The sequence below is a fragment of the Hyla sarda genome, chromosome 8, assembly GCF_029499605.1.
Source record: "Hyla sarda isolate aHylSar1 chromosome 8, aHylSar1.hap1, whole genome shotgun sequence".
In the NCBI taxonomy this organism is placed as follows: domain Eukaryota; kingdom Metazoa; phylum Chordata; class Amphibia; order Anura; family Hylidae; genus Hyla; species Hyla sarda.
Window position 1 is genome coordinate 114350594 of NC_079196.1, and position 21582 is coordinate 114372175.

Consider the following 21582-nt stretch of genomic DNA (forward strand, 5'->3'; position numbering starts at 1 on the left):
TTAGCCTGTGCTGTATGTATGTATGGGTGGCTGACTGCCACCCACCCAGAAAGTGTATGGGAGGCTGGTTGGCTGCCAGCCTTCCTTCCATTCCTATGAGTAATGTGAGTGCTCATGAAGGGGACATGGTTGGGTCCACCCCTTTCCCGGTTATCCCCTCTAGGCCTTTTGGCTTAGATCAAGTGTAAAAAAAGAAAGGATCTTGCGACAGATCGCATCCTGAGGCACGTTTTTTTTTTGTGTGAATACTTGCACTTGGGTGACTTGTGAGCACATACTGATACATACGTTCCCTATCTGGGGACCATAAATTAAATGGATTTTTGAGAAAGGGAGCTGATTTGGAAGCTTGCTTCTGTCGCCCTATGCATTGACCCGATGTGGCAGTATCTTCGGGTAGTGAACAGTGCACCACCCCATTCCAGTGTTAAACAAGAAAGATTCTCATTTAATCCTCCGTGGGTGAGAATTTGAGTTTGAGAATTGGAGACCAAAATGATGAGTTGCACTGACTGGTTTATGAACGTCTATTCATTTAGCGTTTTAATGACCATGTTTGCACACTGATTGGTGTAAAAAAATAAAATAAAACTAAATAATAATAATCTAGCACACCTGTGCAGGTTTGACATGACATGACAGGTAGCTGTCTTGTGGGTGGTGCTGAATCCTGTTAAATGACATGAGGGTCTCATGCCTATACACAAGGGTGTGTCATTGCTGTTGCTTGACCATGCATTGGTTTCTGTGGTCAGTGAATGATAAAAACAAAATTTACCATCCATTGATGGATGGGAAATCCGCCATGAGGCATTTGTTTTTAGAAACTGCTGCTCACAACCAATGTTGCAATGGAGTGTCTCCATCTGCTGGTGGTATTGGAAAGGCATTAGTGCTATGACAGGGTCTGAAGAAGAAGAAGAAGAAGAAGAAGAAGAAGAAGAAGAAGAAGACGGAAAAAAATATATATAAAAAGAAAAAGAGAGAGAGAGAGAGAGACTGACTTAGTGAGCGAGTGAGTGAGAGAGTGAGAGTGAGTGAGAGTGAATGAGTGAGTGAGTGATTGAGTGAGTGAGTGAGTGAGTGAGAACAAATGAGTTAAAGCAAGTGAGTGAGAGAGATCGAATGAATGAAAGTCTGAATGACAGAAAGAAAAAAGGATGAAGAAAGAAGCATGAAGAAAAAAAAATGTATATGGAGTTGCTGACATGAGTGCAATCTACAAAGCCGTTGAGGCTGATCCTCATGGGAGGATTATTGCACCAGGACCCTTAGCACTTTTAAAATGCCATTCAATGCCACGGGCTAGATGTAAACTGCAGATGACCATGTTGTGGTAGTTACCATGGATACCCAAGTGATGTGTGAGCTAACACATAGGCCCAACAGATTCCAAGAAGGCCAGAATCACCAGCGGCACCACCATCGATTGTCAGGTCACCCGGATTCAGCAAATACCAGAGTCCAAAATGATGCAGGTTTATACTGTTAATTTTCAGTTTATCGTTACAGTTGGTGTTATTCCATGTCGGAAGGGACGCAGCTACAGCCAGTGGGGTAACTAGAGACAGGCAGGCAGCTATGTGCAACAAAGGTAGGCGTGTTGTTTTCATATGCAGATCTGAAATATTGTCTTATATGCAAGAGGAGGAGTGATGGGGGTTCAGGCAAAAGCCAGGCTATGGATTGCATTGCTAAATGCTCCATCAGAGTGCAATGGTCGCCTGTCCTTTTTTTAAGTGATGATGTGGGTTTAGCCTGTGCTGTATGTATGTATGGGTGGCTGACTGCCACCCACCCAGAAAGTGTATGGGAGGCTGGTTGGCTGCCAGCCTTCCTTCCATTCCTATGAGTAATGTGAGTGCTCATGAAGGGGACATGGTTGGGTCCACCCCTTTCCCGGTTATCCCCTCTAGGCCTTTTGGCTTAGATCAAGTGTAAGAAAAGAAAGGATCTTGCGACAGATCGCATCCTGAGGCACGTTTTTTTTTGTGTGAATACTTGCACTTGGGTGACTTGTGAGCACATACTGATACATACGTTCCCTATCTGGGGACCATAAATTAAATGGATTTTTGAGAAAGGGAGCTGATTTGGAAGCTTGCTTCTGTCGCCCTATGCATTGACCCGATGTGGCAGTATCTTCGGGTAGTGAACAGTGCACCACCCCATTCCAGTGTTAAACAAGAAAGATTCTCATTTAATCCTCCGTGGGTGAGAATTTGAGTTTGAGAATTGGAGACCAAAATGATGAGTTGCACTGACTGGTTTATGAACGTCTATTCATTTAGCGTTTTAATGACCATGTTTGCACACTGATTGGTGTAAAAAAATAAAATAAAACTAAATAATAATAATCTAGCACACCTGTGCAGGTTTGACATGACATGACAGGTAGCTGTCTTGTGGGTGGTGCTGAATCCTGTTAAATGACATGAGGGTCTCATGCCTATACACAAGGGTGTGTCATTGCTGTTGCTTGACCATGCATTGGTTTCTGTGGTCAGTGAATGATAAAAACAAAATTTACCATCCATTGATGGATGGGAAATCCGCCATGAGGCATTTGTTTTTAGAAACTGCTGCTCACAACCAATGTTGCAATGGAGTGTCTCCATCTGCTGGTGGTATTGGAAAGGCATTAGTGCTATGACAGGGTCTGAAGAAGAAGAAGAAGAAGAAGAAGAAGAAGAAGAAGACGGAAAAAAATATATATAAAAAGAAAAAGAGAGAGAGAGAGAGAGAGACTGACTTAGTGAGCGAGTGAGTGAGAGAGTGAGAGTGAGTGAGAGTGAATGAGTGAGTGAGTGATTGAGTGAGTGAGTGAGTGAGTGAGAACAAATGAGTTAAAGCAAGTGAGTGAGAGAGATCGAATGAATGAAAGTCTGAATGACAGAAAGAAAAAAGGATGAAGAAAGAAGCATGAAGAAAAAAAAATGTATATGGAGTTGCTGACATGAGTGCAATCTACAAAGCCGTTGAGGCTGATCCTCATGGGAGGATTATTGCACCAGGACCCTTAGCACTTTTAAAATGCCATTCAATGCCACGGGCTAGATGTAAACTGCAGATGACCATGTTGTGGTAGTTACCATGGATACCCAAGTGATGTGTGAGCTAACACATAGGCCCAACAGATTCCAAGAAGGCCAGAATCACCAGCGGCACCACCATCGATTGTCAGGTCACCCGGATTCAGCAAATACCAGAGTCCAAAATGATGCAGGTTTATACTGTTAATTTTCAGTTTATCGTTACAGTTGGTGTTATTCCATGTCGGAAGGGACGCAGCTACAGCCAGTGGGGTAACTAGAGACAGGCAGGCAGCTATGTGCAACAAAGGTAGGCGTGTTGTTTTCATATGCAGATCTGAAATATTGTCTTATATGCAAGAGGAGGAGTGATGGGGGTTCAGGCAAAAGCCAGGCTATGGATTGCATTGCTAAATGCTCCATCAGAGTGCAATGGTCGCCTGTCCTTTTTTTAAGTGATGATGTGGGTTTAGCCTGTGCTGTATGTATGTATGGGTGGCTGACTGCCACCCACCCAGAAAGTGTATGGGAGGCTGGTTGGCTGCCAGCCTTCCTTCCATTCCTATGAGTAATGTGAGTGCTCATGAAGGGGACATGGTTGGGTCCACCCCTTTCCCGGTTATCCCCTCTAGGCCTTTTGGCTTAGATCAAGTGTAAAAAAAGAAAGGATCTTGCGACAGATCGCATCCTGAGGCACGTTTTTTTTTTGTGTGAATACTTGTACTTGGGTGACTTGTGAGCACATACTGATACATACGTTCCCTATCTGGGGACCATAAATTAAATGGATTTTTGAGAAAGGGAGCTGATTTGGAAGCTTGCTTCTGTCGCCCTATGCATTGACCCGATGTGGCAGTATCTTCGGGTAGTGAACAGTGCACCACCCCATTCCAGTGTTAAACAAGAAAGATTCTCATTTAATCCTCCGTGGGTGAGAATTTGAGTTTGAGAATTGGAGACCAAAATGATGAGTTGCACTGACTGGTTTATGAACGTCTATTCATTTAGCGTTTTAATGACCATGTTTGCACACTGATTGGTGTAAAAAAATAAAATAAAACTAAATAATAATAATCTAGCACACCTGTGCAGGTTTGACATGACATGACAGGTAGCTGTCTTGTGGGTGGTGCTGAATCCTGTTAAATGACATGAGGGTCTCATGCCTATACACAAGGGTGTGTCATTGCTGTTGCTTGACCATGCATTGGTTTCTGTGGTCAGTGAATGATAAAAACAAAATTTACCATCCATTGATGGATGGGAAATCCGCCATGAGGCATTTGTTTTTAGAAACTGCTGCTCACAACCAATGTTGCAATGGAGTGTCTCCATCTGCTGGTGGTATTGGAAAGGCATTAGTGCTATGACAGGGTCTGAAGAAGAAGAAGAAGAAGAAGAAGAAGAAGAAGACGGAAAAAAATATATATAAAAAGAAAAAGAGAGAGAGAGAGAGAGACTGACTTAGTGAGCGAGTGAGTGAGAGAGTGAGAGTGAGTGAGAGTGAATGAGTGAGTGAGTGATTGAGTGAGTGAGTGAGTGAGTGAGTGAGAACAAATGAGTTAAAGCAAGTGAGTGAGAGAGATCGAATGAATGAAAGTCTGAATGACAGAAAGAAAAAAGGATGAAGAAAGAAGCATGAAGAAAAAAAAATGTATATGGAGTTGCTGACATGAGTGCAATCTACAAAGCCGTTGAGGCTGATCCTCATGGGAGGATTATTGCACCAGGACCCTTAGCACTTTTAAAATGCCATTCAATGCCACGGGCTAGATGTAAACTGCAGATGACCATGTTGTGGTAGTTACCATGGATACCCAAGTGATGTGTGAGCTAACACATAGGCCCAACAGATTCCAAGAAGGCCAGAATCACCAGCGGCACCACCATCGATTGTCAGGTCACCCGGATTCAGCAAATACCAGAGTCCAAAATGATGCAGGTTTATACTGTTAATTTTCAGTTTATCGTTACAGTTGGTGTTATTCCATGTCGGAAGGGACGCAGCTACAGCCAGTGGGGTAACTAGAGACAGGCAGGCAGCTATGTGCAACAAAGGTAGGCGTGTTGTTTTCATATGCAGATCTGAAATATTGTCTTATATGCAAGAGGAGGAGTGATGGGGGTTCAGGCAAAAGCCAGGCTATGGATTGCATTGCTAAATGCTCCATCAGAGTGCAATGGTCGCCTGTCCTTTTTTTAAGTGATGATGTGGGTTTAGCCTGTGCTGTATGTATGTATGGGTGGCTGACTGCCACCCACCCAGAAAGTGTATGGGAGGCTGGTTGGCTGCCAGCCTTCCTTCCATTCCTATGAGTAATGTGAGTGCTCATGAAGGGGACATGGTTGGGTCCACCCCTTTCCCGGTTATCCCCTCTAGGCCTTTTGGCTTAGATCAAGTGTAAAAAAAGAAAGGATCTTGCGACAGATCGCATCCTGAGGCACGTTTTTTTTTGTGTGAATACTTGCACTTGGGTGACTTGTGAGCACATACTGATACATACGTTCCCTATCTGGGGACCATAAATTAAATGGATTTTTGAGAAAGGGAGCTGATTTGGAAGCTTGCTTCTGTCGCCCTATGCATTGACCTGATGTGGCAGTATCTTCGGGTAGTGAACAGTGCACCACCCCATTCCAGTGTTAAACAAGAAAGATTCTCATTTAATCCTCCGTGGGTGAGAATTTGAGTTTGAGAATTGGAGACCAAAATGATGAGTTGCACTGACTGGTTTATGAACGTCTATTCATTTAGCGTTTTAATGACCATGTTTGCACACTGATTGGTGTAAAAAAATAAAATAAAACTAAATAATAATAATCTAGCACACCTGTGCAGGTTTGACATGACATGACAGGTAGCTGTCTTGTGGGTGGTGCTGAATCCTGTTAAATGACATGAGGGTCTCATGCCTATACACAAGGGTGTGTCATTGCTGTTGCTTGACCATGCATTGGTTTCTGTGGTCAGTGAATGATAAAAACTAAATTTACCATCCATTGATGGATGGGAAATCCGCCATGAGGCATTTGTTTTTAGAAACTGCTGCTCACAACCAATGTTGCAATGGAGTGTCTCCATCTGCTGGTGGTATTGGAAAGGCATTAGTGCTATGACAGGGTCTGAAGAAGAAGAAGAAGAAGAAGAAGAAGAAGAAGAAGAAGAAGACGGAAAAAAATATATATAAAAAGAAAAAGAGAGAGAGAGAGAGAGACTGACTTAGTGAGCGAGTGAGTGAGAGAGTGAGAGTGAGTGAGAGTGAATGAGTGAGTGAGTGATTGAGTGAGTGAGTGAGTGAGTGAGAACAAATGAGTTAAAGCAAGTGAGTGAGAGAGATCGAATGAATGAAAGTCTGAATGACAGAAAGAAAAAAGGATGAAGAAAGAAGCATGAAGAAAAAAAAATGTATATGGAGTTGCTGACATGAGTGCAATCTACAAAGCCGTTGAGGCTGATCCTCATGGGAGGATTATTGCACCAGGACCCTTAGCACTTTTAAAATGCCATTCAATGCCACGGGCTAGATGTAAACTGCAGATGACCATGTTGTGGTAGTTACCATGGATACCCAAGTGATGTGTGAGCTAACACATAGGCCCAACAGATTCCAAGAAGGCCAGAATCACCAGCGGCACCACCATCGATTGTCAGGTCACCCGGATTCAGCAAATACCAGAGTCCAAAATGATGCAGGTTTATACTGTTAATTTTCAGTTTATCGTTACAGTTGGTGTTATTCCATGTCGGAAGGGACGCAGCTACAGCCAGTGGGGTAACTAGAGACAGGCAGGCAGCTATGTGCAACAAAGGTAGGCGTGTTGTTTTCATATGCAGATCTGAAATATTGTCTTATATGCAAGAGGAGGAGTGATGGGGGTTCAGGCAAAAGCCAGGCTATGGATTGCATTGCTAAATGCTCCATCAGAGTGCAATGGTCGCCTGTCCTTTTTTTAAGTGATGATGTGGGTTTAGCCTGTGCTGTATGTATGTATGGGTGGCTGACTGCCACCCACCCAGAAAGTGTATGGGAGGCTGGTTGGCTGCCAGCCTTCCTTCCATTCCTATGAGTAATGTGAGTGCTCATGAAGGGGACATGGTTGGGTCCACCCCTTTCCCGGTTATCCCCTCTAGGCCTTTTGGCTTAGATCAAGTGTAAGAAAAGAAAGGATCTTGCGACAGATCGCATCCTGAGGCACGTTTTTTTTTGTGTGAATACTTGCACTTGGGTGACTTGTGAGCACATACTGATACATACGTTCCCTATCTGGGGACCATAAATTAAATGGATTTTTGAGAAAGGGAGCTGATTTGGAAGCTTGCTTCTGTCGCCCTATGCATTGACCCGATGTGGCAGTATCTTCGGGTAGTGAACAGTGCACCACCCCATTCCAGTGTTAAACAAGAAAGATTCTCATTTAATCCTCCGTGGGTGAGAATTTGAGTTTGAGAATTGGAGACCAAAATGATGAGTTGCACTGACTGGTTTATGAACGTCTATTCATTTAGCGTTTTAATGACCATGTTTGCACACTGATTGGTGTAAAAAAATAAAATAAAACTAAATAATAATAATCTAGCACACCTGTGCAGGTTTGACATGACATGACAGGTAGCTGTCTTGTGGGTGGTGCTGAATCCTGTTAAATGACATGAGGGTCTCATGCCTATACACAAGGGTGTGTCATTGCTGTTGCTTGACCATGCATTGGTTTCTGTGGTCAGTGAATGATAAAAACAAAATTTACCATCCATTGATGGATGGGAAATCCGCCATGAGGCATTTGTTTTTAGAAACTGCTGCTCACAACCAATGTTGCAATGGAGTGTCTCCATCTGCTGGTGGTATTGGAAAGGCATTAGTGCTATGACAGGGTCTGAAGAAGAAGAAGAAGAAGAAGAAGAAGAAGAAGAAGACGGAAAAAAATATATATAAAAAGAAAAAGAGAGAGAGAGAGAGAGAGACTGACTTAGTGAGCGAGTGAGTGAGAGAGTGAGAGTGAGTGAGAGTGAATGAGTGAGTGAGTGATTGAGTGAGTGAGTGAGTGAGTGAGAACAAATGAGTTAAAGCAAGTGAGTGAGAGAGATCGAATGAATGAAAGTCTGAATGACAGAAAGAAAAAAGGATGAAGAAAGAAGCATGAAGAAAAAAAAATGTATATGGAGTTGCTGACATGAGTGCAATCTACAAAGCCGTTGAGGCTGATCCTCATGGGAGGATTATTGCACCAGGACCCTTAGCACTTTTAAAATGCCATTCAATGCCACGGGCTAGATGTAAACTGCAGATGACCATGTTGTGGTAGTTACCATGGATACCCAAGTGATGTGTGAGCTAACACATAGGCCCAACAGATTCCAAGAAGGCCAGAATCACCAGCGGCACCACCATCGATTGTCAGGTCACCCGGATTCAGCAAATACCAGAGTCCAAAATGATGCAGGTTTATACTGTTAATTTTCAGTTTATCGTTACAGTTGGTGTTATTCCATGTCGGAAGGGACGCAGCTACAGCCAGTGGGGTAACTAGAGACAGGCAGGCAGCTATGTGCAACAAAGGTAGGCGTGTTGTTTTCATATGCAGATCTGAAATATTGTCTTATATGCAAGAGGAGGAGTGATGGGGGTTCAGGCAAAAGCCAGGCTATGGATTGCATTGCTAAATGCTCCATCAGAGTGCAATGGTCGCCTGTCCTTTTTTTAAGTGATGATGTGGGTTTAGCCTGTGCTGTATGTATGTATGGGTGGCTGACTGCCACCCACCCAGAAAGTGTATGGGAGGCTGGTTGGCTGCCAGCCTTCCTTCCATTCCTATGAGTAATGTGAGTGCTCATGAAGGGGACATGGTTGGGTCCACCCCTTTCCCGGTTATCCCCTCTAGGCCTTTTGGCTTAGATCAAGTGTAAAAAAAGAAAGGATCTTGCGACAGATCGCATCCTGAGGCACGTTTTTTTTTTGTGTGAATACTTGTACTTGGGTGACTTGTGAGCACATACTGATACATACGTTCCCTATCTGGGGACCATAAATTAAATGGATTTTTGAGAAAGGGAGCTGATTTGGAAGCTTGCTTCTGTCGCCCTATGCATTGACCCGATGTGGCAGTATCTTCGGGTAGTGAACAGTGCACCACCCCATTCCAGTGTTAAACAAGAAAGATTCTCATTTAATCCTCCGTGGGTGAGAATTTGAGTTTGAGAATTGGAGACCAAAATGATGAGTTGCACTGACTGGTTTATGAACGTCTATTCATTTAGCGTTTTAATGACCATGTTTGCACACTGATTGGTGTAAAAAAATAAAATAAAACTAAATAATAATAATCTAGCACACCTGTGCAGGTTTGACATGACATGACAGGTAGCTGTCTTGTGGGTGGTGCTGAATCCTGTTAAATGACATGAGGGTCTCATGCCTATACACAAGGGTGTGTCATTGCTGTTGCTTGACCATGCATTGGTTTCTGTGGTCAGTGAATGATAAAAACAAAATTTACCATCCATTGATGGATGGGAAATCCGCCATGAGGCATTTGTTTTTAGAAACTGCTGCTCACAACCAATGTTGCAATGGAGTGTCTCCATCTGCTGGTGGTATTGGAAAGGCATTAGTGCTATGACAGGGTCTGAAGAAGAAGAAGAAGAAGAAGAAGAAGAAGAAGACGGAAAAAAATATATATAAAAAGAAAAAGAGAGAGAGAGAGAGAGACTGACTTAGTGAGCGAGTGAGTGAGAGAGTGAGAGTGAGTGAGAGTGAATGAGTGAGTGAGTGATTGAGTGAGTGAGTGAGTGAGTGAGTGAGAACAAATGAGTTAAAGCAAGTGAGTGAGAGAGATCGAATGAATGAAAGTCTGAATGACAGAAAGAAAAAAGGATGAAGAAAGAAGCATGAAGAAAAAAAAATGTATATGGAGTTGCTGACATGAGTGCAATCTACAAAGCCGTTGAGGCTGATCCTCATGGGAGGATTATTGCACCAGGACCCTTAGCACTTTTAAAATGCCATTCAATGCCACGGGCTAGATGTAAACTGCAGATGACCATGTTGTGGTAGTTACCATGGATACCCAAGTGATGTGTGAGCTAACACATAGGCCCAACAGATTCCAAGAAGGCCAGAATCACCAGCGGCACCACCATCGATTGTCAGGTCACCCGGATTCAGCAAATACCAGAGTCCAAAATGATGCAGGTTTATACTGTTAATTTTCAGTTTATCGTTACAGTTGGTGTTATTCCATGTCGGAAGGGACGCAGCTACAGCCAGTGGGGTAACTAGAGACAGGCAGGCAGCTATGTGCAACAAAGGTAGGCGTGTTGTTTTCATATGCAGATCTGAAATATTGTCTTATATGCAAGAGGAGGAGTGATGGGGGTTCAGGCAAAAGCCAGGCTATGGATTGCATTGCTAAATGCTCCATCAGAGTGCAATGGTCGCCTGTCCTTTTTTTAAGTGATGATGTGGGTTTAGCCTGTGCTGTATGTATGTATGGGTGGCTGACTGCCACCCACCCAGAAAGTGTATGGGAGGCTGGTTGGCTGCCAGCCTTCCTTCCATTCCTATGAGTAATGTGAGTGCTCATGAAGGGGACATGGTTGGGTCCACCCCTTTCCCGGTTATCCCCTCTAGGCCTTTTGGCTTAGATCAAGTGTAAAAAAAGAAAGGATCTTGCGACAGATCGCATCCTGAGGCACGTTTTTTTTTGTGTGAATACTTGCACTTGGGTGACTTGTGAGCACATACTGATACATACGTTCCCTATCTGGGGACCATAAATTAAATGGATTTTTGAGAAAGGGAGCTGATTTGGAAGCTTGCTTCTGTCGCCCTATGCATTGACCTGATGTGGCAGTATCTTCGGGTAGTGAACAGTGCACCACCCCATTCCAGTGTTAAACAAGAAAGATTCTCATTTAATCCTCCGTGGGTGAGAATTTGAGTTTGAGAATTGGAGACCAAAATGATGAGTTGCACTGACTGGTTTATGAACGTCTATTCATTTAGCGTTTTAATGACCATGTTTGCACACTGATTGGTGTAAAAAAATAAAATAAAACTAAATAATAATAATCTAGCACACCTGTGCAGGTTTGACATGACATGACAGGTAGCTGTCTTGTGGGTGGTGCTGAATCCTGTTAAATGACATGAGGGTCTCATGCCTATACACAAGGGTGTGTCATTGCTGTTGCTTGACCATGCATTGGTTTCTGTGGTCAGTGAATGATAAAAACTAAATTTACCATCCATTGATGGATGGGAAATCCGCCATGAGGCATTTGTTTTTAGAAACTGCTGCTCACAACCAATGTTGCAATGGAGTGTCTCCATCTGCTGGTGGTATTGGAAAGGCATTAGTGCTATGACAGGGTCTGAAGAAGAAGAAGAAGAAGAAGAAGAAGAAGACGGAAAAAAATATATATAAAAAGAAAAAGAGGGAGAGAGAGAGAGAGACTGACTTAGTGAGCGAGTGAGTGAGAGAGTGAGAGTGAGTGAGAGTGAATGAGTGAGTGAGTGATTGAGTGAGTGAGTGAGTGAGTGAGAACAAATGAGTTAAAGCAAGTGAGTGAGAGAGATCGAATGAATGAAAGTCTGAATGACAGAAAGAAAAAAGGATGAAGAAAGAAGCATGAAGAAAAAAAAATGTATATGGAGTTGCTGACATGAGTGCAATCTACAAAGCCGTTGAGGCTGATCCTCATGGGAGGATTATTGCACCAGGACCCTTAGCACTTTTAAAATGCCATTCAATGCCACGGGCTAGATGTAAACTGCAGATGACCATGTTGTGGTAGTTACCATGGATACCCAAGTGATGTGTGAGCTAACACATAGGCCCAACAGATTCCAAGAAGGCCAGAATCACCAGCGGCACCACCATCGATTGTCAGGTCACCCGGATTCAGCAAATACCAGAGTCCAAAATGATGCAGGTTTATACTGTTAATTTTCAGTTTATCGTTACAGTTGGTGTTATTCCATGTCGGAAGGGACGCAGCTACAGCCAGTGGGGTAACTAGAGACAGGCAGGCAGCTATGTGCAACAAAGGTAGGCGTGTTGTTTTCATATGCAGATCTGAAATATTGTCTTATATGCAAGAGGAGGAGTGATGGGGGTTCAGGCAAAAGCCAGGCTATGGATTGCATTGCTAAATGCTCCATCAGAGTGCAATGGTCGCCTGTCCTTTTTTTAAGTGATGATGTGGGTTTAGCCTGTGCTGTATGTATGTATGGGTGGCTGACTGCCACCCACCCAGAAAGTGTATGGGAGGCTGGTTGGCTGCCAGCCTTCCTTCCATTCCTATGAGTAATGTGAGTGCTCATGAAGGGGACATGGTTGGGTCCACCCCTTTCCCGGTTATCCCCTCTAGGCCTTTTGGCTTAGATCAAGTGTAAAAAAAGAAAGGATCTTGCGACAGATCGCATCCTGAGGCACGTTTTTTTTTGTGTGAATACTTGCACTTGGGTGACTTGTGAGCACATACTGATACATACGTTCCCTATCTGGGGACCATAAATTAAATGGATTTTTGAGAAAGGGAGCTGATTTGGAAGCTTGCTTCTGTCGCCCTATGCATTGACCCGATGTGGCAGTATCTTCGGGTAGTGAACAGTGCACCACCCCATTCCAGTGTTAAACAAGAAAGATTCTCATTTAATCCTCCGTGGGTGAGAATTTGAGTTTGAGAATTGGAGACCAAAATGATGAGTTGCACTGACTGGTTTATGAACGTCTATTCATTTAGCGTTTTAATGACCATGTTTGCACACTGATTGGTGTAAAAAAATAAAATAAAACTAAATAATAATAATCTAGCACACCTGTGCAGGTTTGACATGACATGACAGGTAGCTGTCTTGTGGGTGGTGCTGAATCCTGTTAAATGACATGAGGGTCTCATGCCTATACACAAGGGTGTGTCATTGCTGTTGCTTGACCATGCATTGGTTTCTGTGGTCAGTGAATGATAAAAACAAAATTTACCATCCATTGATGGATGGGAAATCCGCCATGAGGCATTTGTTTTTAGAAACTGCTGCTCACAACCAATGTTGCAATGGAGTGTCTCCATCTGCTGGTGGTATTGGAAAGGCATTAGTGCTATGACAGGGTCTGAAGAAGAAGAAGAAGAAGACGGAAAAAAATATATATAAAAAGAAAAAGAGAGAGAGAGAGAGAGACTGACTTAGTGAGCGAGTGAGTGAGAGAGTGAGAGTGAGTGAGAGTGAATGAGTGAGTGATTGAGTGAGTGAGTGAGTGAGTGAGAACAAATGAGTTAAAGCAAGTGAGTGAGAGAGATCGAATGAATGAAAGTCTGAATGACAGAAAGAAAAAAGGATGAAGAAAGAAGCATGAAGAAAAAAAAATGTATATGGAGTTGCTGACATGAGTGCAATCTACAAAGCCGTTGAGGCTGATCCTCATGGGAGGATTATTGCACCAGGACCCTTAGCACTTTTAAAATGCCATTCAATGCCACGGGCTAGATGTAAACTGCAGATGACCATGTTGTGGTAGTTACCATGGATACCCAAGTGATGTGTGAGCTAACACATAGGCCCAACAGATTCCAAGAAGGCCAGAATCACCAGCGGCACCACCATCGATTGTCAGGTCACCCGGATTCAGCAAATACCAGAGTCCAAAATGATGCAGGTTTATACTGTTAATTTTCAGTTTATCGTTACAGTTGGTGTTATTCCATGTCGGAAGGGACGCAGCTACAGCCAGTGGGGTAACTAGAGACAGGCAGGCAGCTATGTGCAACAAAGGTAGGCGTGTTGTTTTCATATGCAGATCTGAAATATTGTCTTATATGCAAGAGGAGGAGTGATGGGGGTTCAGGCAAAAGCCAGGCTATGGATTGCATTGCTAAATGCTCCATCAGAGTGCAATGGTCGCCTGTCCTTTTTTTAAGTGATGATGTGGGTTTAGCCTGTGCTGTATGTATGTATGGGTGGCTGACTGCCACCCACCCAGAAAGTGTATGGGAGGCTGGTTGGCTGCCAGCCTTCCTTCCATTCCTATGAGTAATGTGAGTGCTCATGAAGGGGACATGGTTGGGCCCACCCCTTTCCCGGTTATCCCCTCTAGGCCTTTTGGCTTAGATCAAGTGTAAAAAAAGAAAGGATCTTGCGACAGATCGCATCCTGAGGCACGTTTTTTTTTGTGTGAATACTTGCACTTGGGTGACTTGTGAGCACATACTGATACATACGTTCCCTATCTGGGGACCATAAATTAAATGGATTTTTGAGAAAGGGAGCTGATTTGGAAGCTTGCTTCTGTCGCCCTATGCATTGACCCGATGTGGCAGTATCTTCGGGTAGTGAACAGTGCACCACCCCATTCCAGTGTTAAACAAGAAAGATTCTCATTTAATCCTCCGTGGGTGAGAATTTGAGTTTGAGAATTGGAGACCAAAATGATGAGTTGCACTGACTGGTTTATGAACGTCTATTCATTTAGCGTTTTAATGACCATGTTTGCACACTGATTGGTGTAAAAAAATAAAATAAAACTAAATAATAATAATCTAGCACACCTGTGCAGGTTTGACATGACATGACAGGTAGCTGTCTTGTGGGTGGTGCTGAATCCTGTTAAATGACATGAGGGTCTCATGCCTATACACAAGGGTGTGTCATTGCTGTTGCTTGACCATGCATTGGTTTCTGTGGTCAGTGAATGATAAAAACAAAATTTACCATCCATTGATGGATGGGAAATCCGCCATGAGGCATTTGTTTTTAGAAACTGCTGCTCACAACCAATGTTGCAATGGAGTGTCTCCATCTGCTGGTGGTATTGGAAAGGCATTAGTGCTATGACAGGGTCTGAAGAAGAAGAAGAAGAAGAAGAAGAAGAAGACGGAAAAAAATATATATAAAAAGAAAAAGAGAGAGAGAGAGAGAGACTGACTTAGTGAGCGAGTGAGTGAGAGAGTGAGAGTGAGTGAGAGTGAATGAGTGAGTGAGTGATTGAGTGAGTGAGTGAGTGAGTGAGAACAAATGAGTTAAAGCAAGTGAGTGAGAGAGATCGAATGAATGAAAGTCTGAATGACAGAAAGAAAAAAGGATGAAGAAAGAAGCATGAAGAAAAAAAAATGTATATGGAGTTGCTGACATGAGTGCAATCTACAAAGCCGTTGAGGCTGATCCTCATGGGAGGATTATTGCACCAGGACCCTTAGCACTTTTAAAATGCCATTCAATGCCACGGGCTAGATGTAAACTGCAGATGACCATGTTGTGGTAGTTACCATGGATACCCAAGTGATGTGTGAGCTAACACATAGGCCCAACAGATTCCAAGAAGGCCAGAATCACCAGCGGCACCACCATCGATTGTCAGGTCACCCGGATTCAGCAAATACCAGAGTCCAAAATGATGCAGGTTTATACTGTTAATTTTCAGTTTATCGTTACAGTTGGTGTTATTCCATGTCGGAAGGGACGCAGCTACAGCCAGTGGGGTAACTAGAGACAGGCAGGCAGCTATGTGCAACAAAGGTAGGCGTGTTGTTTTCATATGCAGATCTGAAATATTGTCTTATATGCAAGAGGAGGAGTGATGGGGGTTCAGGCAAAAGCCAGGCTATGGATTGCATTGCTAAATGCTCCATCAGAGTGCAATGGTCGCCTGTCCTTTTTTTAAGTGATGATGTGGGTTTAGCCTGTGCTGTATGTATGTATGGGTGGCTGACTGCCACCCACCCAGAAAGTGTATGGGAGGCTGGTTGGCTGCCAGCCTTCCTTCCATTCCTATGAGTAATGTGAGTGCTCATGAAGGGGACATGGTTGGGTCCACCCCTTTCCCGGTTATCCCCTCTAGGCCTTTTGGCTTAGATCAAGTGTAAAAAAAGAAAGGATCTTGCGACAGATCGCATCCTGAGGCACGTTTTTTTTTGTGTGAATACTTGCACTTGGGTGACTTGTGAGCACATACTGATACATACGTTCCCTATCTGGGGACCATAAATTAAATGGATTTTTGAGAAAGGGAGCTGGTTTGGAAGCTTGCTTCTGTCGCCCTATGCATTGACCCGATGTGGCAGTATCTTCGGGTAGTGAACAGTGCACCACCCCATTCCAGTGTTAAACAAGAAAGATTCTCATTTAATCCTCCGTGGGTGAGAATTTGAGTTTGAGAATTGGAGACCAAAATGATGAGTTGCACTGACTGGTTTATGAACGTCTATTCATTTAGCGTTTTAATGACCATGTTTGCACACTGATTGGTGTAAAAAAATAAAATAAAACTAAATAATAATAATCTAGCACACCTGTGCAGGTTTGACATGACATGACAGGTAGCTGTCTTGTGGGTGGTGCTGAATCCTGTTAAATGACATGAGGGTCTCATGCCTATACACAAGGGTGTGTCATTGCTGTTGCTTGACCATGCATTGGTTTCTGTGGTCAGTGAATGATAAAAACAAAATTTACCATCCATTGATGGATGGGAAATCCGCCATGAGGCATTTGTTTTTAGAAACTGCTGCTCACAACCAATGTTGCAATGGAGTGTCTCCATCTGCTGGTGGTATTGGAAAGGCATTAGTGCTATGACAGGGTCTGAAGAAGAAGAAGAAGAAGAAGAAGAAGAAGAAGACGGAAAAAAATATATATAAAAAGAAAAAGAGAGAGAGAGAGAGAGACTGACTTAGTGAGCGAGTGAGTGAGAGAGTGAGAGTGAGTGAGAGTGAATGAGTGAGTGAGTGATTGAGTGAGTGAGTGAGTGAGTGAGTGAGAACAAATGAGTTAAAGCAAGTGAGTGAGAGAGATCGAATGAATGAAAGTCTGAATGACAGAAAGAAAAAAGGATGAAGAAAGAAGCATGAAGAAAAAAAAATGTATATGGAGTTGCTGACATGAGTGCAATCTACAAAGCCGTTGAGGCTGATCCTCATGGGAGGATTATTGCACCAGGACCCTTAGCACTTTTAAAATGCCATTCAATGCCACGGGCTAGATGTAAACTGCAGATGACCATGTTGTGGTAGTTACCATGGATACCCAAGTGATGTGTGAGCTAACACATAGGCCCAACAGATTACAAGAAGGCCAGAATCACCAGCGGCACCACCATCGATTGTCAGGTCACCCGGATTCAGCAAATACCAGAGTCCAAAATGATGCAGGTTTATACTGTTAATTTTCAGTTTATCGTTACAGTTGGTGTTATTCCATGTCGGAAGGGACGCAGCTACAGCCAGTGGGGTAACTAGAGACAGGCAGGCAGCTATGTGCAACAAAGGTAGGCGTGTTGTTTTCATATGCAGATCTGAAATATTGTCTTATATGCAAGAGGAGGAGTGATGGGGGTTCAGGCAAAAGCCAGGCTATGGATTGCATTGCTAAATGCTCCATCAGAGTGCAATGGTCGCCTGTCCTTTTTTTAAGTGATGATGTGGGTTTAGCCTGTGCTGTATGTATGTATGGGTGGCTGACTGCCACCCACCCAGAAAGTGTATGGGAGGCTGGTTGGCTGCCAGCCTTCCTTCCATTCCTATGAGTAATGTGAGTGCTCATGAAGGGGACATGGTTGGGTCCACCCCTTTCCCGGTTATCCCCTCTAGGCCTTTTGGCTTAGATCAAGTGTAAAAAAAGAAAGGATCTTGCGACAGATCGCATCCTGAGGCACGTTTTTTTTTGTGTGAATACTTGCACTTGGGTGACTTGTGAGCACATACTGATACATACGTTCCCTATCTGGGGACCATAAATTAAATGGATTTTTGAGAAAGGGAGCTGATTTGGAAGCTTGCTTCTGTCGCCCTATGCATTGACCCGATGTGGCAGTATCTTCGGGTAGTGAACAGTGCACCACCCCATTCCAGTGTTAAACAAGAAAGATTCTCATTTAATCCTCCGTGGGTGAGAATTTGAGTTTGAGAATTGGAGACCAAAATGATGAGTTGCACTGACTGGTTTATGAACGTCTATTCATTTAGCGTTTTAATGACCATGTTTGCACACTGATTGGTGTAAAAAAATAAAATAAAACTAAATAATAATAATCTAGCACACCTGTGTAGGTTTGACATGACATGACAGGTAGCTGTCTTGTGGGTGGTGCTGAATCCTGTTAAATGACATGAGGGTCTCATGCCTATACACAAGGGTGTGTCATTGCTGTTGCTTGACCATGCATTGGTTTCTGTGGTCAGTGAATGATAAAAACAAAATTTACCATCCATTGATGGATGGGAAATCCGCCATGAGGCATTTGTTTTTAGAAACTGCTGCTCACAACCAATGTTGCAATGGAGTGTCTCCATCTGCTGGTGGTATTGGAAAGGCATTAGTGCTATGACAGGGTCTGAAGAAGAAGAAGAAGAAGAAGACGGAAAAAAATATATATAAAAAGAAAAAGAGAGAGAGAGAGAGAGACTGACTTAGTGAGCGAGTGAGTGAGAGAGTGAGAGTGAGTGAGAGTGAATGAGTGAGTGAGTGATTGAGTGAGTGAGTGAGTGAGTGAGTGAGAACAAATGAGTTAAAGCAAGTGAGTGAGAGAGATCGAATGAATGAAAGTCTGAATGACAGAAAGAAAAAAGGATGAAGAAAGAAGCATGAAGAAAAAAAAATGTATATGGAGTTGCTGACATGAGTGCAATCTACAAAGCCGTTGAGGCTGATCCTCATGGGAGGATTATTGCACCAGGACCCTTAGCACTTTTAAAATGCCATTCAATGCCACGGGCTAGATGTAAACTGCAGATGACCATGTTGTGGTAGTTACCATGGATACCCAAGTGATGTGTGAGCTAACACATAGGCCCAACAGATTCCAAGAAGGCCAGAATCACCAGCGGCACCACCATCGATTGTCAGGTCACCCGGATTCAGCAAATACCAGAGTCCAAAATGATGCAGGTTTATACTGTTAATTTTCAGTTTATCGTTACAGTTGGTGTTATTCCATGTCGGAAGGGACGCAGCTACAGCCAGTGGGGTAACTAGAGACAGGCAGGCAGCTATGTGCAACAAAGGTAGGCGTGTTGTTTTCATATGCAGATCTGAAATATTGTCTTATATGCAAGAGGAGGAGTGATGGGGGTTCAGGCAAAAGCCAGGCTATGGATTGCATTGCTAAATGCTCCATCAGAGTGCAATGGTCGCCTGTCCTTTTTTTAAGTGATGATGTGGGTTTAGCCTGTGCTGTATGTATGTATGGGTGGCTGACTGCCACCCACCCAGAAAGTGTATGGGAGGCTGGTTGGCTGCCAGCCTTCCTTCCATTCCTATGAGTAATGTGAGTGCTCATGAAGGGGACATGGTTGGGTCCACCCCTTTCCCGGTGATCCCCTCTAGGCCTTTTGGCTTAGATCAAGTGTAAAAAAAGAAAGGATCTTGCGACAGATCGCATCCTGAGGCACGTTTTTTTTGTGTGAATACTTGCACTTGGGTGACTTGTGAGCACATACTGATACATACGTTCCCTATCTGGGGACCATAAATTAAATGGATTTTTGAGAAAGGGAGCTGATTTGGAAGCTTGCTTCTGTCGCCCTATGCATTGACCCGATGTGGCAGTATCTTCGGGTAGTGAACAGTGCACCACCCCATTCCAGTGTTAAACAAGAAAGATTCTCATTTAATCCTCCGTGGGTGAGAATTTGAGTTTGAGAATTGGAGACCAAAATGATGAGTTGCACTGACTGGTTTATGAACGTCTATTCATTTAGCGTTTTAATGACCATGTTTGCACACTGATTGGTGTAAAAAAATAAAATAAAACTAAATAATAATAATCTAGCACACCTGTGCAGGTTTGACATGACATGACAGGTAGCTGTCTTGTGGGTGGTGCTGAATCCTGTTAAATGACATGAGGGTCTCATGCCTATACACAAGGGTGTGTCATTGCTGTTGCTTGACCATGCATTGGTTTCTGTGGTCAGTGAATGATAAAAACAAAATTTACCATCCATTGATGGATGGGAAATCCGCCATGAGGCATTTGTTTTTAGAAACTGCTGCTCACAACCAATGTTGCAATGGAGTGTCTCCATCTGCTGGTGGTATTGGAAAGGCATTAGTGCTATGACAGGGTCTGAAGAAGAAGAAGAAGAAGAAGAAGAAGAAGACGGAAAAAAATATATATAAAAAGAAAAAGAGAGAGAGAGAGAGAGACTGACTTAGTGAGCGAGTGAGTGAGAGAGTGAGAGTGAGTGAGAGTGAATGAGTGAGTGAGTGATTGAGTGAGTGAGTGAGTGAGTGAGAACAAATGAGTTAAAGCAAGTGAGTGAGAGAGATCGAATGAATGAAAGTCTGAATGACAGAAAGAAAAAAGGATGAAGAAAGAAGCATGAAGAAAAAAAAATGTATATGGAGTTGCTGACATGAGTGCAATCTACAAAGCCGTTGAGGCTGATCCTCATGGGAGGATTATTGCACCAGGACCCTTAGCACTTTTAAAATGCCATTCAATGCCACGGGCTAGATGTAAACTGCAGATGACCATGTTGTGGTAGTTACCATGGATACCCAAGTGATGTGTGAGCTAACACATAGGCCCAACAGATTCCAAGAAGGCCAGAATCACCAGCGGCACCACCATCGATTGTCAGGTCACCCGGATTCAGCAAATACCAGAGTCCAAAATGATGCAGGTTTATACTGTTAATTTTCAGTTTATCGTTACAGTTGGTGTTATTCCATGTCGGAAGGGACGCAGCTACAGCCAGTGGGGTAACTAGAGACAGGCAGGCAGCTATGTGCAACAAAGGTAGGCGTGTTGTTTTCATATGCAGATCTGAAATATTGTCTTATATGCAAGAGGAGGAGTGATGGGGGTTCAGGCAAAAGCCAGGCTATGGATTGCATTGCTAAATGCTCCATCAGAGTGCAATGGTCGCCTGTCCTTTTTTTAAGTGATGATGTGGGTTTAGCCTGTGCTGTATGTATGTATGGGTGGCTGACTGCCACCCACCCAGAAAGTGTATGGGAGGCTGGTTGGCTGCCAGCCTTCCTTCCATTCCTATGAGTAATGTGAGTGCTCATGAAGGGGACATGGTTGGGTCCACCCCTTTCCCGGTTATCCCCTCTAGGCCTTTTGGCTTAGATCAAGTGTAAAAAAAGAAAGGATCTTGCGACAGATCGCATCCTGAGGCACGTTTTTTTTGTGTGAATACTTGCACTTGGGTGACTTGTGAGCACATACTGATACATACGTTCCCTATCTGGGGACCATAAATTAAATGGATTTTTGAGAAAGGGAGCTGATTTGGAAGCTTGCTTCTGTCGCCCTATGCATTGACCCGATGTGGCAGTATCTTCGGGTAGTGAACAGTGCACCACCCCATTCCAGTGTTAAACAAGAAAGATTCTCATTTAATCCTCCGTGGGTGAGAATTTGAGTTTGAGAATTGGAGACCAAAATGATGAGTTGCACTGACTGGTTTATGAACGTCTATTCATTTAGCGTTTTAATGACCATGTTTGCACACTGATTGGTGTAAAAAAATAAAATAAAACTAAATAATAATAATCTAGCACACCTGTGCAGGTTTGACATGACATGACAGGTAGCTGTCTTGTGGGTG

At 43.4% G+C, this 21582-nt stretch overlaps 13 pseudogenes; all 13 read left to right on the plus strand.

Annotated features, from left to right (window-relative positions):
* The first annotated feature begins 152 nt into the window (after positions 1-152).
* On the plus strand, positions 153-417 carry LOC130287992 (U2 spliceosomal RNA; annotated as a pseudogene).
* A 1488-nt stretch (positions 418-1905) lies between these two features.
* Positions 1906-2169, plus strand: LOC130288522 (U2 spliceosomal RNA; annotated as a pseudogene).
* A 1484-nt stretch (positions 2170-3653) lies between these two features.
* LOC130288185 (U2 spliceosomal RNA) lies at positions 3654-3918 on the plus strand (annotated as a pseudogene).
* A 1483-nt stretch (positions 3919-5401) lies between these two features.
* LOC130289268 (U2 spliceosomal RNA) lies at positions 5402-5665 on the plus strand (annotated as a pseudogene).
* Positions 5666-7153: 1488 nt separating this feature from the next.
* On the plus strand, positions 7154-7417 carry LOC130288524 (U2 spliceosomal RNA; annotated as a pseudogene).
* Positions 7418-8901: 1484 nt separating this feature from the next.
* Positions 8902-9166, plus strand: LOC130288186 (U2 spliceosomal RNA; annotated as a pseudogene).
* A 1483-nt stretch (positions 9167-10649) lies between these two features.
* On the plus strand, positions 10650-10913 carry LOC130289269 (U2 spliceosomal RNA; annotated as a pseudogene).
* A 1478-nt stretch (positions 10914-12391) lies between these two features.
* LOC130286480 (U2 spliceosomal RNA) lies at positions 12392-12655 on the plus strand (annotated as a pseudogene).
* Positions 12656-14115: 1460 nt separating this feature from the next.
* On the plus strand, positions 14116-14379 carry LOC130286482 (U2 spliceosomal RNA; annotated as a pseudogene).
* A 1476-nt stretch (positions 14380-15855) lies between these two features.
* On the plus strand, positions 15856-16119 carry LOC130288731 (U2 spliceosomal RNA; annotated as a pseudogene).
* A 1483-nt stretch (positions 16120-17602) lies between these two features.
* LOC130286483 (U2 spliceosomal RNA) lies at positions 17603-17866 on the plus strand (annotated as a pseudogene).
* Positions 17867-19337: 1471 nt separating this feature from the next.
* LOC130288712 (U2 spliceosomal RNA) lies at positions 19338-19600 on the plus strand (annotated as a pseudogene).
* A 1476-nt stretch (positions 19601-21076) lies between these two features.
* Positions 21077-21339, plus strand: LOC130288724 (U2 spliceosomal RNA; annotated as a pseudogene).
* The last annotated feature ends 243 nt before the right edge of the window (positions 21340-21582 follow it).